Source organism: Arachis ipaensis, chromosome B4 (genome assembly GCF_059453495.1).
Source record: "Arachis ipaensis isolate K30076 ecotype BB chromosome B4, ASM5945349v1, whole genome shotgun sequence".
NCBI classification, from domain to species: domain Eukaryota; kingdom Viridiplantae; phylum Streptophyta; class Magnoliopsida; order Fabales; family Fabaceae; genus Arachis; species Arachis ipaensis.
In genome coordinates, this window is record NC_142439.1 from 11,551,789 (window position 1) to 11,571,278 (window position 19,490).

Sequence of the window (19,490 nt, forward strand, 5' to 3'; positions counted from 1 at the left end):
AATTGGATGAGAAAGTATTATTTGATTTGAAACCTCATGTTTGAAAGACTGAAGAATTTGTCATATTCGAAATTATATGTTTTGAATTGATTTGGGAGGCTCGTATTAGAAAACCGTAGTTAACGACAGTTATGACGTTAACCTAGATGCATCTGGCTCAGACCTCAGCTAGCAAGGGCGTTGCTAGCCTAACGTGTAGGCCACACGTTGGATCTGTTATTCCGTACGGACACACTAGAGGAAAGGGCTACTCATAGAGGTGAAGCCGCCCAAGTGTGGACTTTTGATTTGATTTCTGTATGAGAACTCCCTTATTGATTCACTTATTATTATCAACTACTATTTTCTAATTAAAATTACTTTGATAATAATGTTTATATGGTCTCATGTCGATTATAGATGTATTGTCTAGTCATTGAGTTGCAAAACTCACCCCGTTTTTCTAAAAATATTTTTCAGGAACAAATACTTGACTATGTGAGACTTTCTATTCAAGAGTAACGATCTACAATGAGTACTTATTCTTCATAGAGTTCCTAGATGTATATGCTCTATATGTCATAGGCAGGATCCATCCATATTTATTAATTTATTTATTTTTGTTAAAAATATGTAACTATTCATCCTAGAAACTATAAATTTATAAAAAATATTTGTAACCTTTTATTTATCTTATATTCAAATCTGTTAGGCTTGCTGGGGAACTATTTCCTTGAGCGCCAGTCATGGCTCATTTTAGGCTGTGACAGTTACGTCGGGAGCAGGTCGAAACCGACAGATGAGCTCATTACCTACACTAGGGATAGACATGCATCATACTTGTTTGCGCATATTTGTTTGTGAGTCTATTTTTTTTTTTTTGTGATTGTGGGTGTGCTAAATGATTGATTGAATTATATGTTTATAATTGTTGAATTGGATTGTCCCTTGTTGACTGTTAATGCTGACCAAGTATATGTAAAATGAACTTAACTTCTAACCCTGACCCTACTAAGAACTCCCCAGTTCTTACCCCTTATTTCCACCCCTTTCAGCTACAGGTGCGAAGGCTTATTGCGAAGATGCGGGAGCACAGAGGAATATGTTTACGAGTTGAGTTGTTAGAATTTATTTTCCCCTCGCCTTGTTAGTTAGAGTTTTATTCAAAGGATTAGGTTTTGTAATTGCTTTTGTATGTAATACTACAACGTATTATTAATATTAAGTATGTGAATGTGTGTTGTTTGTACTTGTTGGAAAAGTTATAGTTTTAGTAAAGCCATCGATAGATTTACGCGTAAAGACTCAATAATAAATAGATAATAAAAGGAATTAGGTTAGTAACGTCTTACTTTTGGTACGATCACGAGGTGCTAAAAGTTAGGGTATTACAAAAATAAATTAAACCACACATATTTATACATAAATATATTAGTAGTTGATTTTAGTGGATAAGTTCAGTATACAAATAACATTTTTTTTATAACCAATAAAAAAACCTTTACATTAATAATTGTTTTTTGTAACCTGTAAATTGTGTTAAGTGTCAGTGTTAATATGCATTTTTTTGGCAAATAGTAAAAAGAATAGGGCCTGTCTAAAATAAGTTCAAGTCTTTTGAGCTTGTCTGATGCATTATAGAATTTGAATCATTAGATTAGATTGACAAACGATCTAATGGTTTATATTTAATTTAGGTTAAATTATGCAATTGGTCTCTACACTTTCAGTGAAATTGCGAATTGATCCCTACACTTTAAAAATTTGCAATTGGATCCCTAAAGAAAATTAAAATTTGTAATTTAGTCCCTGCCGTTCAAAAAGTGTTTGATTTAATAGAATATTCTTAGTATATTCTCTATTTTAACAGAATATTCTCAGGATATGCTGAGAATATTCTATTAAATCAACACTTTTTGAATGGTAAGGACTAAATTGCAAATCTTAATTCTCTTTAGGGACCCAATTACAAACTTTTAAAGTGTAGGGACCAATTTGTAATTTCACTGAAAGTGTAGGGACCAACTGTGTAATTTAATCTTTAATTTATTATTAATTTATTAAAAATTATGTTTAAAGATAACAACTTTTTTGATATTTTAAAATTGCCCAATATAAAATTTGAGAACTGAACCCCAGCTTGCTGCAGCGATGACCCTCCGGTTCTTCCTCCACCCACTTTCTCTGCCTTCTTCCTCTTCACGATGAACCTCCGTTTCATCCATTGTATGTCTTTGATGGAAAATAGCAGCTAACATGGCTGCAATGCAAAATACAAATGAACTACACAATTCTCATAGCATTGTTTGTAAAATCCATGAAGCCTCATGCCTCACTATGTTAGATACCAACAAAACAATAATGGAGAATTGCAATTGCTACATATAATTACTAAATTGGCATGAATCTTAGCTACACCAACATGCTTGTAGCACAACACTTCATTCTTATGTCATGGATCACCACAATAAGCAGCTGTAGGAAAGTACTTTCAGATCATAAATAACTAAGTTAGCATTGCACACGGCATATTACTCTGTGAAATTGAAGGTTAGGGCTTCCTCTATAACTCTATTTCATGTCACTTTGCCCCTCCGACATGAATATAGCATACAACCCCTGAATCAGAACAAATAAACAGACCAAAAAAATTGAATGAAATCAATGAAAGGAAAGAATACAATAGATTCATACAAGGGAGTGGAGAAATACAAGAAGAACATAAAAGGAACAAAAAAAATCAATGAAACAACTTCATTTCTGAGTCTGAGGCTCCATTCTTACTCTGGAAGTGGAGGATGAAGAGGGAGACGGAGCACCACGGCGCTGACGACCACTCGACGAGAGAAGAGAGAAGAGAGAAGAGGAGACAGAGAGGGAGAGCCTACGAATAGGGATGGCAAAAATCCACGGCGGGGAGGGTACCCGCGGGGATTTTCCCCTCGGGGGGCAGGTATGGGGGGTAATTTCTACCCGTGGGGACGGGAGACGGGGATCCATATAATAAACGGGACGGGGGCAGGGGTAGAGGTCCCCGGCCTGTGGAGACCCATTAAATCTCCATTTATATGAAAAGACGAAAATACCCTTGATATATATATATATATATATATATATATATATATATATATAATATGAGCCATTGTTGGAGAAAGACTACCCATCACATACTCACGCATGCTTCACTCAGTTCACTGCTTCAGAGACAGAGACGAGACGTCTCCTCTCCTTTTCACTCCTCCTCAAAGGTGAAAGCATCAATCTCGTCTCCTCTCTTGCTCGAACATCGCCGACCGCCGACTACTGACCGCCGCGTCCCACCCTCTGGGTCCTTTAGCGTCGCAGTCTCGTCTCCTCTCCTCTCCACTCCTCCTCAAAGTTCAAACCCTCAGCCCCTCCTATCTCCTTCTCGAACACTGCCGACCGCCACCTCCCACCCTCTGGGTCCCTCAGTGCTGCCTCCCAACCCCCCGAGTGGCTCGGTTGCTCACTGCAGGTGTCGATCTCACTGTCGCTGCCACGTTGTCTTCTCTTCGTCGCGGCAGACTCGTCACCGATCGTTGTCTTCTCCTCTTCGCCATTCGTTCGCCAAATCGCTGGTATTCGCTGGTATGCCCCTTTTCTCCGTCGGGTAAGTCAGTCTTGTGGTTTCTGAATTTCTGAATTAGGGTAATTAGGTTCTGGGTTTTGAATTTTTTATTCTGATTTCTAATTAGCGTTGATTTGATTCTGAATTTCTGATTTAGGGTAATTAGGTTCTGAGTTCTGAATTTTCTGATTCTGATTTCTATTTAGGGTTGATTTGATTTTGAAGATCTGAATTAGGGTAATTAGGTTCTGAGTTTTGAATTTTCTGATTTTGAATTCTATTTAGGATTGATTTGATTCTGAATTCCTAAATTAGGGTAATTAGGTTCTGATTTCTGAATTTTCTAATTTTGATTTCTAATTAGGGTTGATTTGATTCTGAATTTCTGAATTAAGGTAATTAGGTTCTGAGTTCTGAATTTTCTGATTCTGAATTTTCTGATTCTGAATTTCTGAAATAGGGTAATTAGATTCTGATTTCTGAGTTAGGTACTTAGGTTAATGAGATTCTAATTCTGAATTTTTTATTTTTAATTTATAATCTATATTTTTGATTTAGGTTAATGAGATTTTGATTTTAAATTTTTTATTTTTAATTTATAATTTATATTTCTGAGTTAGGTTAATGAGATTTTAATTCTTAATTTCTGATTCACGGTTTATATTTTGGATTAATGTGATTTTGATTCATGATTTATATTTCATGATTTATAGAATGTCTTCTTCGGATGCATTGAGTAATACTCTTGAGAAGAGTACTCTATCGGAAGAACCTATAGGCACTAATATTCAAACTACACAAGAGGCTCCTCAATCTCAACCTCAAGAACCCTCAACAGATACCGCAACTACTAATGAAGGAACGCCAAACTCTACAAGTGGTGTTCGAAAGAGGAAGTTAACCTCCAAAGTGTGGAATCACTTCAAGATTGTGGAAATCAAGGGAAAATTAAAGGCTGAATGCAATTATTGCAAATTGAAGCTACTTGGTGACCCAAAACAAGGCATTTCACACTTACGTGATCACTTTAAAAGTTGCAAGCTCCACACTACTAGAGATATAAGACAATATATGATGAAGACAACTCCAACAACTAGTGGGGAAACAGTTGTAGTTGGTACATATACCTTCGACCAAGAAAATGCAAGGAAAAAGTTATCAGTTATGGTTTGTCTTCACGAGTATCCGCTATCTATTGTGGACCACATTGGGTTTTGACGATTTTGCAATGCTTTGCAACCTCTCTTCAAGGTGATTACTCGCAACACTTTAAAGAGTGACATCTTGAAGCTCTACAATGATGAGAGATCGAAGACAATGAATGTCCTTGAGCGTAATAAAAGTCAAGTTGCAATTACGACTGATATGTGGACAGCAAGTAACCAAAACAAAGGTTATATGGTTATCACGGCTCATTACATTGATGATTCTTGGAAATTGCAAATCCGTCTTGTGAGGTAATAATATTATCATTATAGGTTCTTGCGAATGTTTATATAATTACAAAGTTGTCTTGTTTATACAATTGCGATATGTTCTTGTGTGAAATGTTTATAATTATACCAAATTATCATTACAGATTTATATATGTGCCGGCTCTCCACACGGCTGAGGTATTTTCAGAGGTGCTTGTGGATTGTTTGATGGATTGGAATCTTGATAGGAGGGTATCCACTTTCACTGTTGATAATTGAAGTACTAATGACGTTATAATTGAGAATATTTTGACTAAAATGTCACATAGAAACTTTATCTTGGGTGGTAAATTATTTCACATGCGATGTTGTGCGCATATATTAAATTTGATTATCAAGGATGGGTTACAACTAGTATGATAACTAAGTTTGAAAAGTATTGGGGTGTGATTAATATAGTTATAGCTATTGGAACGCTTTCGGATCCTAGGTACAAGATGTATTTATTGAATTTATTTTTTCATAAAATATATGGTGAGATGGAGGCATGTGTTGTAATTGGACAAATGAAAAGGGTAGTGCAATATTTAGTTTTAGAATATGCAACAAAGGAAAGAGAGAGAGACCAAGCTACTCAATTAGATATGCCGCCACCACCATCAATTCCTTCAAGTTCAAAGGGGAGGAAGTTCAGTCATGAAGATTGGCAAGCTGATTTTGCTGCGCATGTAAGTGAGCAATCCGCATTTATTGATACAAAGAGTGAGTTGGATTATTATCTGAAGAGAGACCGGTACCACAAACTGAACATGATTTTGATATCTTAAACTGGTGGAAGTCAAATGGAGCAAAGTTTCCTACTTTGCAAGCTATTGCTAGGGATTTTTTCGCGATTCCTATCTCTATTGTTGCCTCTGAATCTTCATTTAATATGGGTGGTCGATTTGTTATGCCATATCGTAGTAGGTTGCGCCCGGACACATTAGAGGCTCTAATGTGTAATCAAGATTGGCTTTGGAATGAACTTGGCACCACAACTAACATAGAATTTGAGTGCTACACAATTCATAACATTGAAGGAGATGTTGACATAAGTAAACTATTAAATTACATATAACACACTATGTTTTTAGATTATTGACTTATTAAGTTATTCTATGATTTCAACTTTAAATTGTTTTCTTGTCGACGTAGGATTCAAGCAAGTCAGAATCTACCATCAATACCATTACGGGATGAAAGGAAGATTGAGATGGTGGAATTATGTTTTTATGATGTGATGAACTTTGTTTGGTTGTTTATGAATATGGTTGGTTGTTTATGTAATATTTGGTTGTTTATGGATATGTTTGGATGTTTATATTTGTTGTTATTGCTATTTAAGTCTTTAAAGACTATGGATATTATGTTTGTAATGACAATTGAGGATTATCTTTAATTTTCTCTAATTTTTTTCTTTTTTTTAATTTTTATTAATTTTTACAAAAATCCGCGGAGACCTAGGTCCCCGGCGGATACGGGGTCCCCATTACCCGTCGTGGGGACGGGAACAGATACTAGGGGCGGGGGGCATGTCCCCGTCCCCATGGGGACCTGTTGCCATCCTTACCTATGAACGACACCGGGAGATGGATTGGATGGCAATGGCGACGGCTCGGCTGGATGACGACGGCAAAGGCTGAGACTTTGGAGAGTGGAATAGGTGGTGGTGAGTGATAAACGAAATTGTATCATGCCGATATAGAATTCAATAATGGATATAATCGTGAGTATAGTCTAATCGACATTCAAACTTCGCATCAAACAATCCTACAATCTATAACCGAGAGTACTAGTCCCCCGAGTCGTCCTCCCTTGGAATTGCTAGAGCATGCATCTTATTGATTAGGAAGCCTTGTTGTGGTTCTTTTGAAGGTTTAGCAAAATAAATGGCAAACAAGCAATCAATTTTTAGAAGACTTGGCCTAGGGTTGGCATTAGAAATTCTATCCTTATAGTCCCGTCAATGATGACAACAATTAGGCCTTGCTTCATTTAGTTAACCCCTAGGTATAGAGAAAAGTCAAATGAGAGTAACTAACTTGAGTCACAAGTCCTAGTTTTCACCTTAGGGAAATCTAGCTTTAGTGCACTCCAAGTCAATTAGCAATTTCTAATTCCAAATCAACAATTGACATAAACTATTCAACTCTTTCTAATGACTCAAACCCTATGCCAAGTAAGAAACTTTTACTCCATAACTAATGTTAGCATTTTATCAAACAATTGATGAGCAAGGAAAAAAAGCATAGTAAAAAAATGAGAAGGAAATAGAATTGAAAGTGTTTCAACACAAGGAACTAACAACAATTAACAAAGAACAACAATAGAAATGAACTTCTCAAGAAATTGACAAAAAATCCAAAACTACAAAGTTGAATCTAGGATCTATAAGGATTAAGTAATTACAAGCACTAATTGAGATTGGAGAAGAAGATCTATAACATGAACAAGTGAATTGAGAATTGCAATGGATCTCACCAAAGTATGATTGAAAATTCAGAAAATGGATGAAGATGAACCCTAATGAGAGCTTGGAATCTCCCTCTCTCTCTCTACCCAAGAGTGTAACTAACAATAGCCAAAAAAATCTAGAACCATCTAAAAATGAGCCAAAAGTCCTTAACCCTTCAACCCTTGGTCTTCTTAAGCTCTTCCCGCCAAGGCACTTCCCCCAAGATGAGATCTCCAACTGTCTCCACGCCCAAGTCACGTGACTTCTAAAAAAATCATGTTCGAGCATCGGCGCGTACGCACAAAGCACGCGTGCGCGCCACTGGGGCATCTTGCAATGTGAGCGCAGGCGCAGCGTATGCGTGCGCGCCCATGGGGGTTATGGCTTAGCCGCTACACAAGCCGGCTCGTGGCTTGTCTTCTGGCTTTCACTTCTAGCTGCGCAATCCACGCGGGCGCGCCAAGTACGCGCACGCGCCCTTGCTGAAGTTTCCAAAGCTCAATTTCTCATGCTCCTTTCCTTCGCGCCCATTCTCCTTCTCTCTTCTGGTTCATCCCTGCCCTATATTCTGAAACCACTTAACACACAGGTCACGGCATCGAACGTCATCAAGAGAAGATTAGAAATGTATCTAATTTAGTGCAAAATAAGCATGTTTTCATCCATGAGGTAAAAGTTAGGAAAGGAACACAAAGTCTTGTATTTTCATATGAAAAGCGTGTGGAATCATTGATAAAACCCCTGAAATCGATACAAGATAAACCCTCAAAATGGGGTTTATCAACCTCCCCACACTTAGATTCTATCATGTCCTCATGCTTAGAGAAATGCAAGAGAAACGCAAAAGACCGAAGGATCATAGAGGTATAAGACTCATGAGGTGCAACCTAATTACGTGAATGCAACTACGACTAGTGCTACCATCTACTTGGTTAGGAACAAATCAACCTTCCTAAGATATATGCAAGCATATGGGGCACGGTGGCGGTCAATATATGGGATTCACCAATTTTTGAGAATCAAGTGCAATATATTCAACTTCGCATGAAGCGTGCTCGTAAGAGCCGGGAATCATGAATTAGAGCCTTCGAACCCTCACCGGAAGTGTTTACACTCTATTCGCTCGAGTGTCTAGGGTTGATTCTCTCAATTTTCTCCTAATCATGCTTTCCAAGATTTGTTCCTCATCTAATCAATCAACATATATTTCATGCATGCATACATCTATCATGAGGTCTTTTCTTTGGTTGTAATGGGGCTAGGGTTAAGGTAGGATGCATATATGGTTAAGTGAGCTTGAAATTTTGAATCTTTGATAAGCTTTAAACTTTCCACCTAACCTATGACATCCTATACAATTGAGTTCTAATCTAACTACCCATTCTTCACTTTTTCGCATACTCATGTATTTTCTTTTTCATTTCACAACACTTATGCATTGATCTTATTAAGCTGCACTTTGCTTTAGGGCATTTTGTCCCCTTTTTTTCTCTCTCTTTTTTTTTTTCTTTCTTATTTCTAAATTTTTTTTCTTTCTTTTCACATTATTTTTTTTCTATTTCCCTTTTCATTTGTTTTTCTCATTTTTCATCGTCATTATTTTTTTTTCTATCTACAAGAGCATCAATGCATAAGGTTTTACATCTGACCAATACATGAGTATGTACCAAATTCCCAATATTTTCAATAACAATACAAAACTACCCCTTTTATTCCCCCAATGTCCCAAGGTTCCCACGCTTGAATGATACTCACACACACACTAGCCTAAGCTAATCAAAGATCCAAATGAGGACAATTATCGTTTTCCGCTTTAGGCTTGTAATGTGCTAATTTAAAGAACAAGTGGGTTAAGCGTAGGCTCAATTTTGGCTAACAAGGGAAGATAGAGGGTAAGGCTATTTGGTAGGTGGGTTAATAAAGTGATGGCCTCAATCATATAAATGCATGAATACAAGGAATAATGGACATATAGACTCAAACAAAGCAAGGATTACACTCATAGCGAGAAAACAATTGCACACAAGAAGGAGAATAAGTGACTATAAGATGTAGCTACAAAACAAGGCTCAAAGCTCACTAGCTTGTGTTCTTAACTCAAAATTCATGTTCCAAAATACAGTTCTTCAAGCAAGTTTGGCATCAAGATATTCAAAATTGGCAATGTCAAGGTTGCCCCAAAGTATTAGTTTCCTAAGAGGGAGTTTCATTGTTCCAACCAAGTAAACTTATCATGCAAATGATATCAAAGAAAACCTAATCATGCAACCTATCCTACTACAAAGGAGTTCAAAAAAAAAAATTTATTTGGGTGTTACCTACGGAGATCGGTCGGCCGACCTCCCCACACTTAAAACTTATCACGGTCCTCCGTGCTAGAGGTGATGTGCAATGGGTGGCAATGGCCGAGTCCCGAGTGTCCTTCATTTCCGTTGTCATCGCCACTTCCGCTTGGAGTTGCGGTGGATGTAGAGATATCGGGTTCCTCCATAGGTGGGGTGACAATGCTTAGAAGTTTCTTCATGTGAGCATATCGGCGTTGGTTACGCCTCTCATAACGGTCCAACTTCTTGTGAAGGTCTTCAAGGCGTTGGGTTACTGATTTTTGTGGTGTGGATGATGTAGTGGTGTTGCGAGTTGGTGTTGGTAGTCCAATGTCCTTGGTGACTTCCGGAGGCTTGAGGCACCTCTTGGTCGGGATAACATCGCCCTTGACCGGGATTGAGGTCCTCCTATCCTTAGTCTCTCGATGGACGCCGGCTGCCGCCACTAATTCGGTCACCATAGCGGGGAATGGTAGATTTTCCTTGGCATGAATGCGCCCCATGGATTGGCGAATGGCATGCGAAATGTCGACCGGTTTCTCGGTTAAGATGCATCATATCAATAAGGCAAGCTCGGCGGTAATGGATGACCCATGGGTGCTTGGGAGCACGTAGTGAGCTAGAATTTGGGCCCATGCCGTGGCTTCTTGAGTGAGGAAGCATGCATCTAAACCCTTTGATCTTTGCTTTATGGTCCCCCGAATCCAACATGCTTCGGGTGAGGCAATTACGCGGAGGATTGCGTTCCAATCGAACTCACGGTCGTCGCATGCTGTCAAGACTTCTTGATAGGCATCATATCCATCCGCTAATGGCCCAATCCCAAGGACTCCTCGGATGGCTTCCACTGTGATTAACACTTGCTTCCGGCGCACAAAGATTGATGTGAGAAGGGGTGAGTGGTAGTTGGTGTAGAATTCCACCACCCATGATAAATTGACCTCCTTGGGTTGCCTCAAGAGGAACCTCCATTGCCTCCGGTCAATGTGTGGCATCACTATCGGAGTGAGGTGGGCCGGGAGGACTAGAAGAGGCTTTGGGTGATAATTCCTTTCAATCATCCTTGAGTAAACAAGTTCGCAGTAGCGGTTAGGGAACTTTTTTGGATCCTTCGGAGGGTTGTCCTTCTCTAGAACATCAACGGGGCCCTTAGCCTTCTTTAGGAGTGGCTTGGCCGTTAGTTCCTGGCGTGCTCTATTGGATGCTGGCTTCTTCGAGGCTTTCCCATTGCTCTTTTTGATGACCATCCTATGATAGTAAAGAAAGGAGATAACATCAAACCCAAAGAGGCGTAATTGAATATGATTATGCAAATGAGAAATTGTGGCGTAAGAATATGGGTATCCTTATTACATGACAGCTGCAACATGTAACGAAGATAACAAGTGATGAGCAAGGCAAATCATTGGCATGTGGTATAGGGGTAGTGTAGGCATGCAAGGAAAAGGCATGAGAAGCATACACCCTCAAATACCAAAAGTGGGAAGCAATTTATGAAATGGTGAGTGGGTGGATTGTAGAAGGTGAAGGTGCACCCAAAAGTGGCTAGTTAAGAAGCAATGAGTCACAATGAGTTCAAAAAGTGTCATGTATGCATTTCTTCAAACACTTGGGGTGCATCCCTTCGTAGTATGTAAATAAATGGGGGGGGGGGGGGAAGCAATGTAACATTCCACAAACCAACATTAATCACTACAATGCACAGTGGTTATAAGAAAATCATGCAACACATCTCATCCATCAATGCAAGAGAAGTTATGACTCAAGTGCCTATGAAGAGTTAAATGGAAAAGGGGCTAAAAACACCCCAAAGAAGTGAGGGGCTCAAAAGAGGGGGGGGGAAAGAAAGAGACTACCTAAAAGAGAATGAAATTAACTGACTAAGAAGTAAAAGAGAGAAGTAGAGCAAGAGGGGAGCCTAGTATAGTACCTTGAGAGAGATGGAAAAGGGTATAGGGTATGGGGGATGAAGTTGTGGGTTGGAATGATGGAGAATGGAAGGGGCAATGTAGGGGCCACCGGAGGTGATGGTAGGGGGTGGTTGTTTTGGGAGGAGAAGTAGTAGTAGGTAAATGGGTAGTAGAGGAGGTAAGAAGAAAAAGGGAGAAGAAGAATGAAGGGAACAAGTGTGCTCCCCATTATGTTTACGTCGGTCATCCACGCGTGCGCGCACGGGGTGCGCAAGCGCAAGGAAGCGGGGTGGAGTGATGGCGCGCGCGCACGGTGCGCGCGCGCGGCAATGTGATTATGCCCCAGGCTTGAGATGGGCTTGGGGTTGGCTTAACTCTCTGGAATATGTACCAGGATTGCACAGGGGCAAGGGACGCGTGCACGGCATGGGCGCGTGCGCATGCCTCGCGTTTTGGGCATGTGGGCGCGTTGGCGCCTAGTGCGCGCACGCGGCGGAGGTGGTGGGCTGGTGGCTTAGTGCAGGCGCGAGAGTGGCCTAACTTTCTGGAATATGTACCAGGAGTGCACAGGGGCGATTGGCGCGCGCGCGCGAGGTGTGCTAGCGCGTCGATCTGACGATTTGTCAAAGAGTGCGTACGCGCCATGTGCGCGCACGCGTGAGCGGCCTGTGCCTCAGGCATGGTGCAGGCGTGAGAGTGGCCTAACTCTCTAGAATATGTATGGAGGGGTACTTCTTGCAATCCACGCGTCCGCGCACGTCGCGCGTCCGCGTGGACGGTCGGAGATGCCTCATGGGCGCGTGCGCGTTAGGTGCGCGCACGCGCGGAAGGGTGCCTTTTTCAAAGTTGCATGTTCTCGCACCACTTTCAGCATTCCAACCCTCCAAACAACCACTTTAGGTACTATAGAGGGATGTTTTGACATGATAAAGTACCAAATGAACTCAACAAATGAAACAAAATTTGAAACGAAATCTAGCTACAACTTCATCGATCACCTAGCTACCAAACATGAAGTCAAGTAGTAAGCAAGTATCAATCAAAGAAGAATTCAATGGCTATGTACAAATGGTAGATCTTACCATGGTGGGGTGTCTCCCACCTAGCACTTTTGTTTACCGTCCTTAAGTTGGACGTCCACTAGCTCAAAGCTCTTGTTCAAGAGATGCATCCCTCAAGAGGAACACTTCAAATTCCTTGGAGTTCTTTCTTTGCTCACCATGGTACAATTTGAGACGGTGCCCATTTACCTTGAAAATGTCCGGACTTGATGGGTGGCGCAAGTGATAGACCCCATAAGGTTCTACTTTCTCTACTTGGTAAGGTCCATCCCATCTTGATCTAAGCTTTCCGGGTAGTAATCTCAACCTTGAGTTGTAAAGGAGCACTAGGTCACCGGGTCTAAATTCCCTTCTCCTAATGTTCTTGTCATGAATGGCTTTCATCTTTTCCTTGTAGAGTCTAGAATTGTCATAGGCTTCTAATCTCAAGCACTCTAATTCTGCCAATTGAAGCTTTCTCTCTACTCCGGCTCTACCCAAACTCATATTGCATTCTTTTATGGCCCAATAAGCTTTGTGTTCGATTTCTACCGGTAGATGGCATGCTTTACCATATACAAGTCTAAAAGGGCTCATGCCAATGGGTGTTTTGTAAGCCGTTCGATATGCCCAAAGTGCATCGGAGAGTTTAGCGCTCCAATCTTTCCTATTCGGCTTCACAATCCCTTCTAACACATGTTTAATTTCCCGGTTGGACACCTCGGCTTGGCTGTTTGTCTGAGGGTGGTAGGCCGTGGCGACTTTGTGTATGATGCCATACTTTCTCATGAGGCCGTCCATTTTTTTGTTGCAAAAATGGGATCCTTGATCACTTATGATTGCTCTTGGGGAGCCAAAACGACAAATGATATTATTCCTCACAAAAGAATAAACAACATGGGCATCATCCGTCCAGGTGGGGATTGCCTCCACCCATTTTGACACATAATCGACGGCTAACAGGATGTAGAGAAAGCCATTGGAATTTGGAAATGGTCCCATGAAGTCGATTCCCCATACATCAAAGATTTCACAAAAAAGCATATTTTGTTGGGAGATTTCGTCCTTCTTAGAAATATTTCCAAACCGAATGCATTGGGGACAAGATTTGCAATAGAGGGAAGAATCTTTGAGAAGGGTTGGCCACCAAAATCCGCAATCAAGGACCTTTCTTGCCGTTCTTTGGGGGCCGTAGTGGCCACCTCCTTCGGAAGAATGGCAAGCGTCCAAGATTGCTTGGAATTCGGTTTGAGATATGCACCGTCGCACTATTTGGTCCACTCCACATCTCCACAAATAGGGATCGTCCCAAACATAGTATTTGGATTCGCTTTTCAGCTTATCCTTTTGATGTTTGTTGAGATTGGGAGGGAAGGTGCGTGAAACCAAGTAGTTTGCTATTGGGGCATACCAAGGAACTACTTCCGAGATTGCGTGCAAACTATCTAGAGGAAAGGAGTCATTGATAGGAGTGGTGTCGCTTTTTGTGTGTTCGAGGCGACTTAGATGGTCCGCCACTAGATTTTGGGAACCACTCCTATCCTTGATCTCCAAGTCAAATTCTTGTAACAAAAGCACCCAACGAATTAATCTCGGTTTTGATTCCTTTTTGGCCAACAAATACTTTAGTGCCGCGTGATCTGAGAACACTACTACCTTGGAACCAAGAAGATAGGCTCGGAACTTGTCCAAAGCAAAAACAATAGCTAGGAGTTCCTTCTCGGTAGTAGTGTAGTTGGATTGGGCTCCGTCTAGTGTCTTTGAAGCATGAGCTATGACATAGGGAATCTTACCTTCGTGTTGTGCTAATGCGGCTCCTATCGCATAATTCGAAGCATCACACATGATTTCAAATGGTTGAGCCCAATTCGGTCCTCGCACAATAGGAGCTTGTGTCAATGCCACTTTAATTTTGTCATATGCTTCCATACATTCCTTGCTTAGCTCAAATTCAATGTCCTTTTGCAGTAGTCGAGAGAGAGGTAGGGCTACCTTGCTAAAGTCTTTGATGAATCTCCGGTAGAATCCTGCATGTCCAAGAAAAGAGCGGACTTCCCTCTCGGAGGAGGGGTAAGGCAAACTAGATATGACATTTATTTTTGCCGGATCTACGGAGATGCCTTCTTTTGAAACTATGTGCCCCAAAATAATGCCTTGTTTGACCATGAAATGACACTTTTCAAAATTTAAGACAAGGTTTGTTTTGGTGCATCTCTCTAAGACTTTTTCAAGGTTACCTAAGTAATGATCAAATGAATCACCGTACACGCTAAAGTCGTCCATGAAGACTTCCATACATTGCTCTAAAAAGTCCGCAAATAGGCTCATCATGCATCTTTGAAACGTTGCCGGTGCGTTGCATAGGCCAAATGGCATACGTTTGTAAGCATACGTTCCAAAGGGGCAAGTAAATGTTATTTTTTCTTGGTCCTCTAGAGCAATGTGTATTTGGAAGTATCCGGAGTAACCATCAAGAAAGAAATAATATGATTTACCGGCTAGTCGATCAAGCATTTGATCGATGAACGGTAGTGGGAAGTGGTCTTTTCTTGTGGCCGCATTCAACCTTCGGTAGTCTATGCATACTCTCCAAGAATTTTGCACTCTTGTTGCTATAAGTTCACCGCTTTCATTTTTGATTGTGGTCACCCCGGATTTCTTTGGCACCACTTGGACCGGGCTTACCCACTCGCTATCCGAGATAGGATAGATGATGTCCGCTTCAAGTAGCCGAGTGACCTCTTTTTTCACCACCTGGAGAATGGTTGGATTAAGTCTCCTTTGAGGTTGTCGGACCGGTCTTGCTCCTTTTTCAAGGAATATGCGGTGCTCGCATACTTGGGGGCTTATTCTCACTAGATCCGCCAAAATCCACCCGATTGCCCTTTTATTTTTTTTCAATACCTCTAGCAACTTTTCTTCTTGTTGAGGAGTTAGCTCTTGTGCGATTATCACGGAGAGCTTTTGGGCTTCATCAAGATATGAGTACCTTAGGTGGGGGGGGGGTAGTGGCTTCAATTCCATCTTTTTGTCATGATTTGATGTTTGAGTTTCCGGATGGTTTGTATGGTGTGTGGTGTTTAATTTGCTTGGATCTTCATTTGCCTCTTCAATCATGTACTTCTCATCTAACTTTGCAAGGTGCACTTCGGCAACAATGTTGTCAATTGGGTCACACCGGAATAGAGAATGATTTTTCGGTGGATGCTTCATTGCTTCTTCTAGGCTAAAACTTACGACTCTTCCATCTATCTCAAATGAGTATGTTCCCGAGTAAGCATCTAGCTTAAATCTAGAGGTTCTCAAAAATGATCTTCCAAGTAGGATAGATGATGCTCTCTCGGTTTCACTTGATGGCATTTCAAGGACATAGAAGTCAATCGGAAATACCAACCCCTTGATATTCACCAATACATCTTCCGCAACACCCATCATGGTTATTATGCTTTTATCCGCTAGGACAAATCTCGCCGTCGACCTTTTTAGTGGTGGTAACTTCAATACCCGGTAGATGGAGAGAGGCATGATGCTAACACATGCTCCGAGGTCACACATACAATCTACGAATTGAACTCCATTGACGGTACAAGTGACCTTACAAGGGCCCGGATCATCGTACTTCTCGGGCAATGCTCCCATTAAAGCGGAAATAGAACTCCCCAATGGGATGGTTTCCAATTCAAGAATTCTATCCTTGTTCATGCATAGATCTTTAAGGAATTTTGCATATCTAGGAACTTGATGGATAGCATCAAAGAGGGGGATGGTTACCTCAACTTTCTTGAACATTTTTACCATTTTGGGGTCGAGTTCTATGCGCTTCCTAGCTTTCTTTGCAAGTGTTGGAAATGGGAGTGGTTGAGCAATTTTGTCTTCCAAGGTTCTCTTGGTCTTGGGGGTCTCTTTTGTTGGTTGAGTTTCATCCTCAACTATGACTTGTGGTGTCTCTTTTTCCACTACCTCTTCTATATCTATTCTCTCCTCCTCTTGAGTGATTGTGATGGGATTTGAATCCTTTGCTCCCTTCTCTTTTAATTGTGTTCCGGATCTCAGGGTGATGGTATTGATGCTCCCCTTAGGATTGGGTTGAGGTTGAGAGGGAATGACGCTTTGGATTGGGGGTTGAGGAGTGGGATTTGATGATGTGTCCATTTGTGCAAGAAGAGCTTGTAGTGTAGAGGTGAGGCCGGTGAGATCGGAAGCAAGTGTGTTTTGTAGTTCCTTTTGGCTTTGGATGATGGTCCGGAGTGTTTCATCTTGGTTGGAGGGGGCGGTTGGATATGTGAGTTGGGGAGCTTGTGATTGGTTGGGTGGTGGTCTTTGATGTGGTGGTTGGTATGTTTGGTAGTTTCTTTGTTGGTTTTGTTGGTTGTATGGTGGGTTGTGTTGGTTGTATGGTGGTCGGTTTTGTGAATTGTTGTTCCATCTTTGACCTCCTCCATTGTTGTTGTTGTCCCTATTTTCTTGTTGATGATTGTCTCTCCAATTTTGATTGTGGTACCCACTCCCTTGATTGTAGCTTCCTCCTTGATAAGGGTGCCCTTGGTTAGGATTACCACCTTGGTCGTACCCTTGATTTGGGCGGTCATAGAAATTGTGGGTAGCCGCCAAAGTGTTGTCCTCTTGAAGGCTTGAGCACTCATCTCTGTAGTGGGAATAGCAAGAACAAATGCCACACACTTTTTGAGGGACCAATTGTTGATTGTGTTGTTGAGGGGGTGGAGAGTGTTGTTGATATGGTTGAGGTTGAGGTTGTTGTGGTTGTCGTTGGCTCAATTGGAGTTGCCTCAAGACGGATGTCATTTCGCTCAAGGATTTGGTTAGAGCGTTGGTTTCACTACTAGTGGATACCTCATTCACGGTTCTTGGGCGGTTGACTCTTCGTCTCATATGTTGATTGGATTCGGCTAAGTCAATGATAAGTTGCCATGCCTCCTCCGCTATTTTATATTTAGACAAAGAACCATTGCTAGAGGTGTCCAAGAGGGTTCTATCTTGTTCTCGCATCCCTTGACATATGTATCCAAGCAATACTTGAGTGTCAAGCATGTGATTAGGGCATGCGTCTAGTAGCTTACGAAACCGTTCCCAATACTCGTACAGTGGTTCCGTTTCACCTTGTACAATACAAGACATTTCCTTCGTTAGCCTATCCATCTTCTCCAGAGGCAAGAATTTATCCAAGAATCTTCGTCTAAGCAAGTCCCAATCGGAGGTGACTTCACTAGATAAAGTGTAGAACCATTCTTTAGCCTTGTCCTCAAGAGAGAAAGGGAAAGAAAACAACCATATAGAAACCTCATCGGATCCTTCCCGTCTTGTTGTTGAGCATATACGATGAAAGTCCTTGAGATGTCGAATAGGGTCTTGTGCGGGAAGCCCATGAAATTTGGGTAGGAGGTTGATCAAAGCGGTCTTGAGTTCAAAGTTTGCGTTCAAATTGGGGTGAGTTACATGAAGGGGTTGAAGGACATAATCCGGTGCACCCGCTTCCTTGATAGTAACTCTCCTCGGAGCATCCATGGCGTTAGTACCTAAAACAAGAAAAGAATTGTTAGTGATTTTGATGGGAGAATGATTATTGCCTTCGTTGAGTGACGGTTCAATGTTCACTTTTAGTAAGGTGGTTGAGGTGGTGAAAACCTCTTCACCTTATCTAAACCTTAACCGCTTCCGAGCTTGTCTAATATGAAACAAAGTTCGTTCTATTTCCGGATCAAAGGGGACTAAGCTTAGATTCGGTTGTGAACGCGTCATGCAATGAAGGAGAAGTGAAACTCATGGTAACGGTGAGAGGTTAGTCACTTGAACAAAAAAATCACAAAAAGATGCAACTATATGCATGCACACATAACTACTCTAAGCAATAACATGGCACACTAAGCAATATACCCTGGCAACGGCGCCATTTTGATAAACGAAATTGTATCATGCCGATATAGAATTCAATAATGGATATAATCGTGAGTATAGTCTAATCGACATTCAAACTTCGCATCAAACAATCCTATAATCTATAACCGAGAGTACTAGTCTCCCGAGTCATCCTCCCTTGGAATTGCTAGAGCATGCATCTTATTGATTAGGAAGCCTTGTTGTGGTTCTTTTGAAGGTTTAGCAAAATAAATGGCAAACAAGCAATCAATTTTTAGAAGACTTGGCCTAAGGTTGGCATTAGAAATTCTATCCTTATAGTCCCGTCAATAATGACAACAATTAGGCCTTGCTTCATTTAGTTAACCCCTAGGTATAGAGGAAAGTCAAATGAGAGTAACTAACTTGAGTCACAAGTCCTAGTTTTCACCTTAGGGAAATCTAGCTTTAGTGCACTCCAAGTCAATTAGCAATTTCTAATTCCAAATCAACAATTGACATAAACTATTCAACTCTTTCTAATGACTCAAACCCTATGCCAAGTAAGAAACTTTTACTCCATAACTAATGTTGACATTTTATCAAACAATTGATGAGCAAGGAAAAAAAGCATAGTAAAAAAATGAGAAGGAAGTAGAATTGAAAGTGCTTCAACACAAGGAACTAACAACAATTAACAAAGAACAACAATGGAAATGAACTTCTCAAGAAATTGACAAAAAATCCAAAACTACAAAGTTGAATCTAGGATCTATGAGGATTAAGTAATTACAAGCACTAATTGAGATTGGAGAAGAAGATCTATAACATGAACAAGTGAATTGAGAATTGCAATGGATCTCACCAAAGTATGATTGAAAATTCA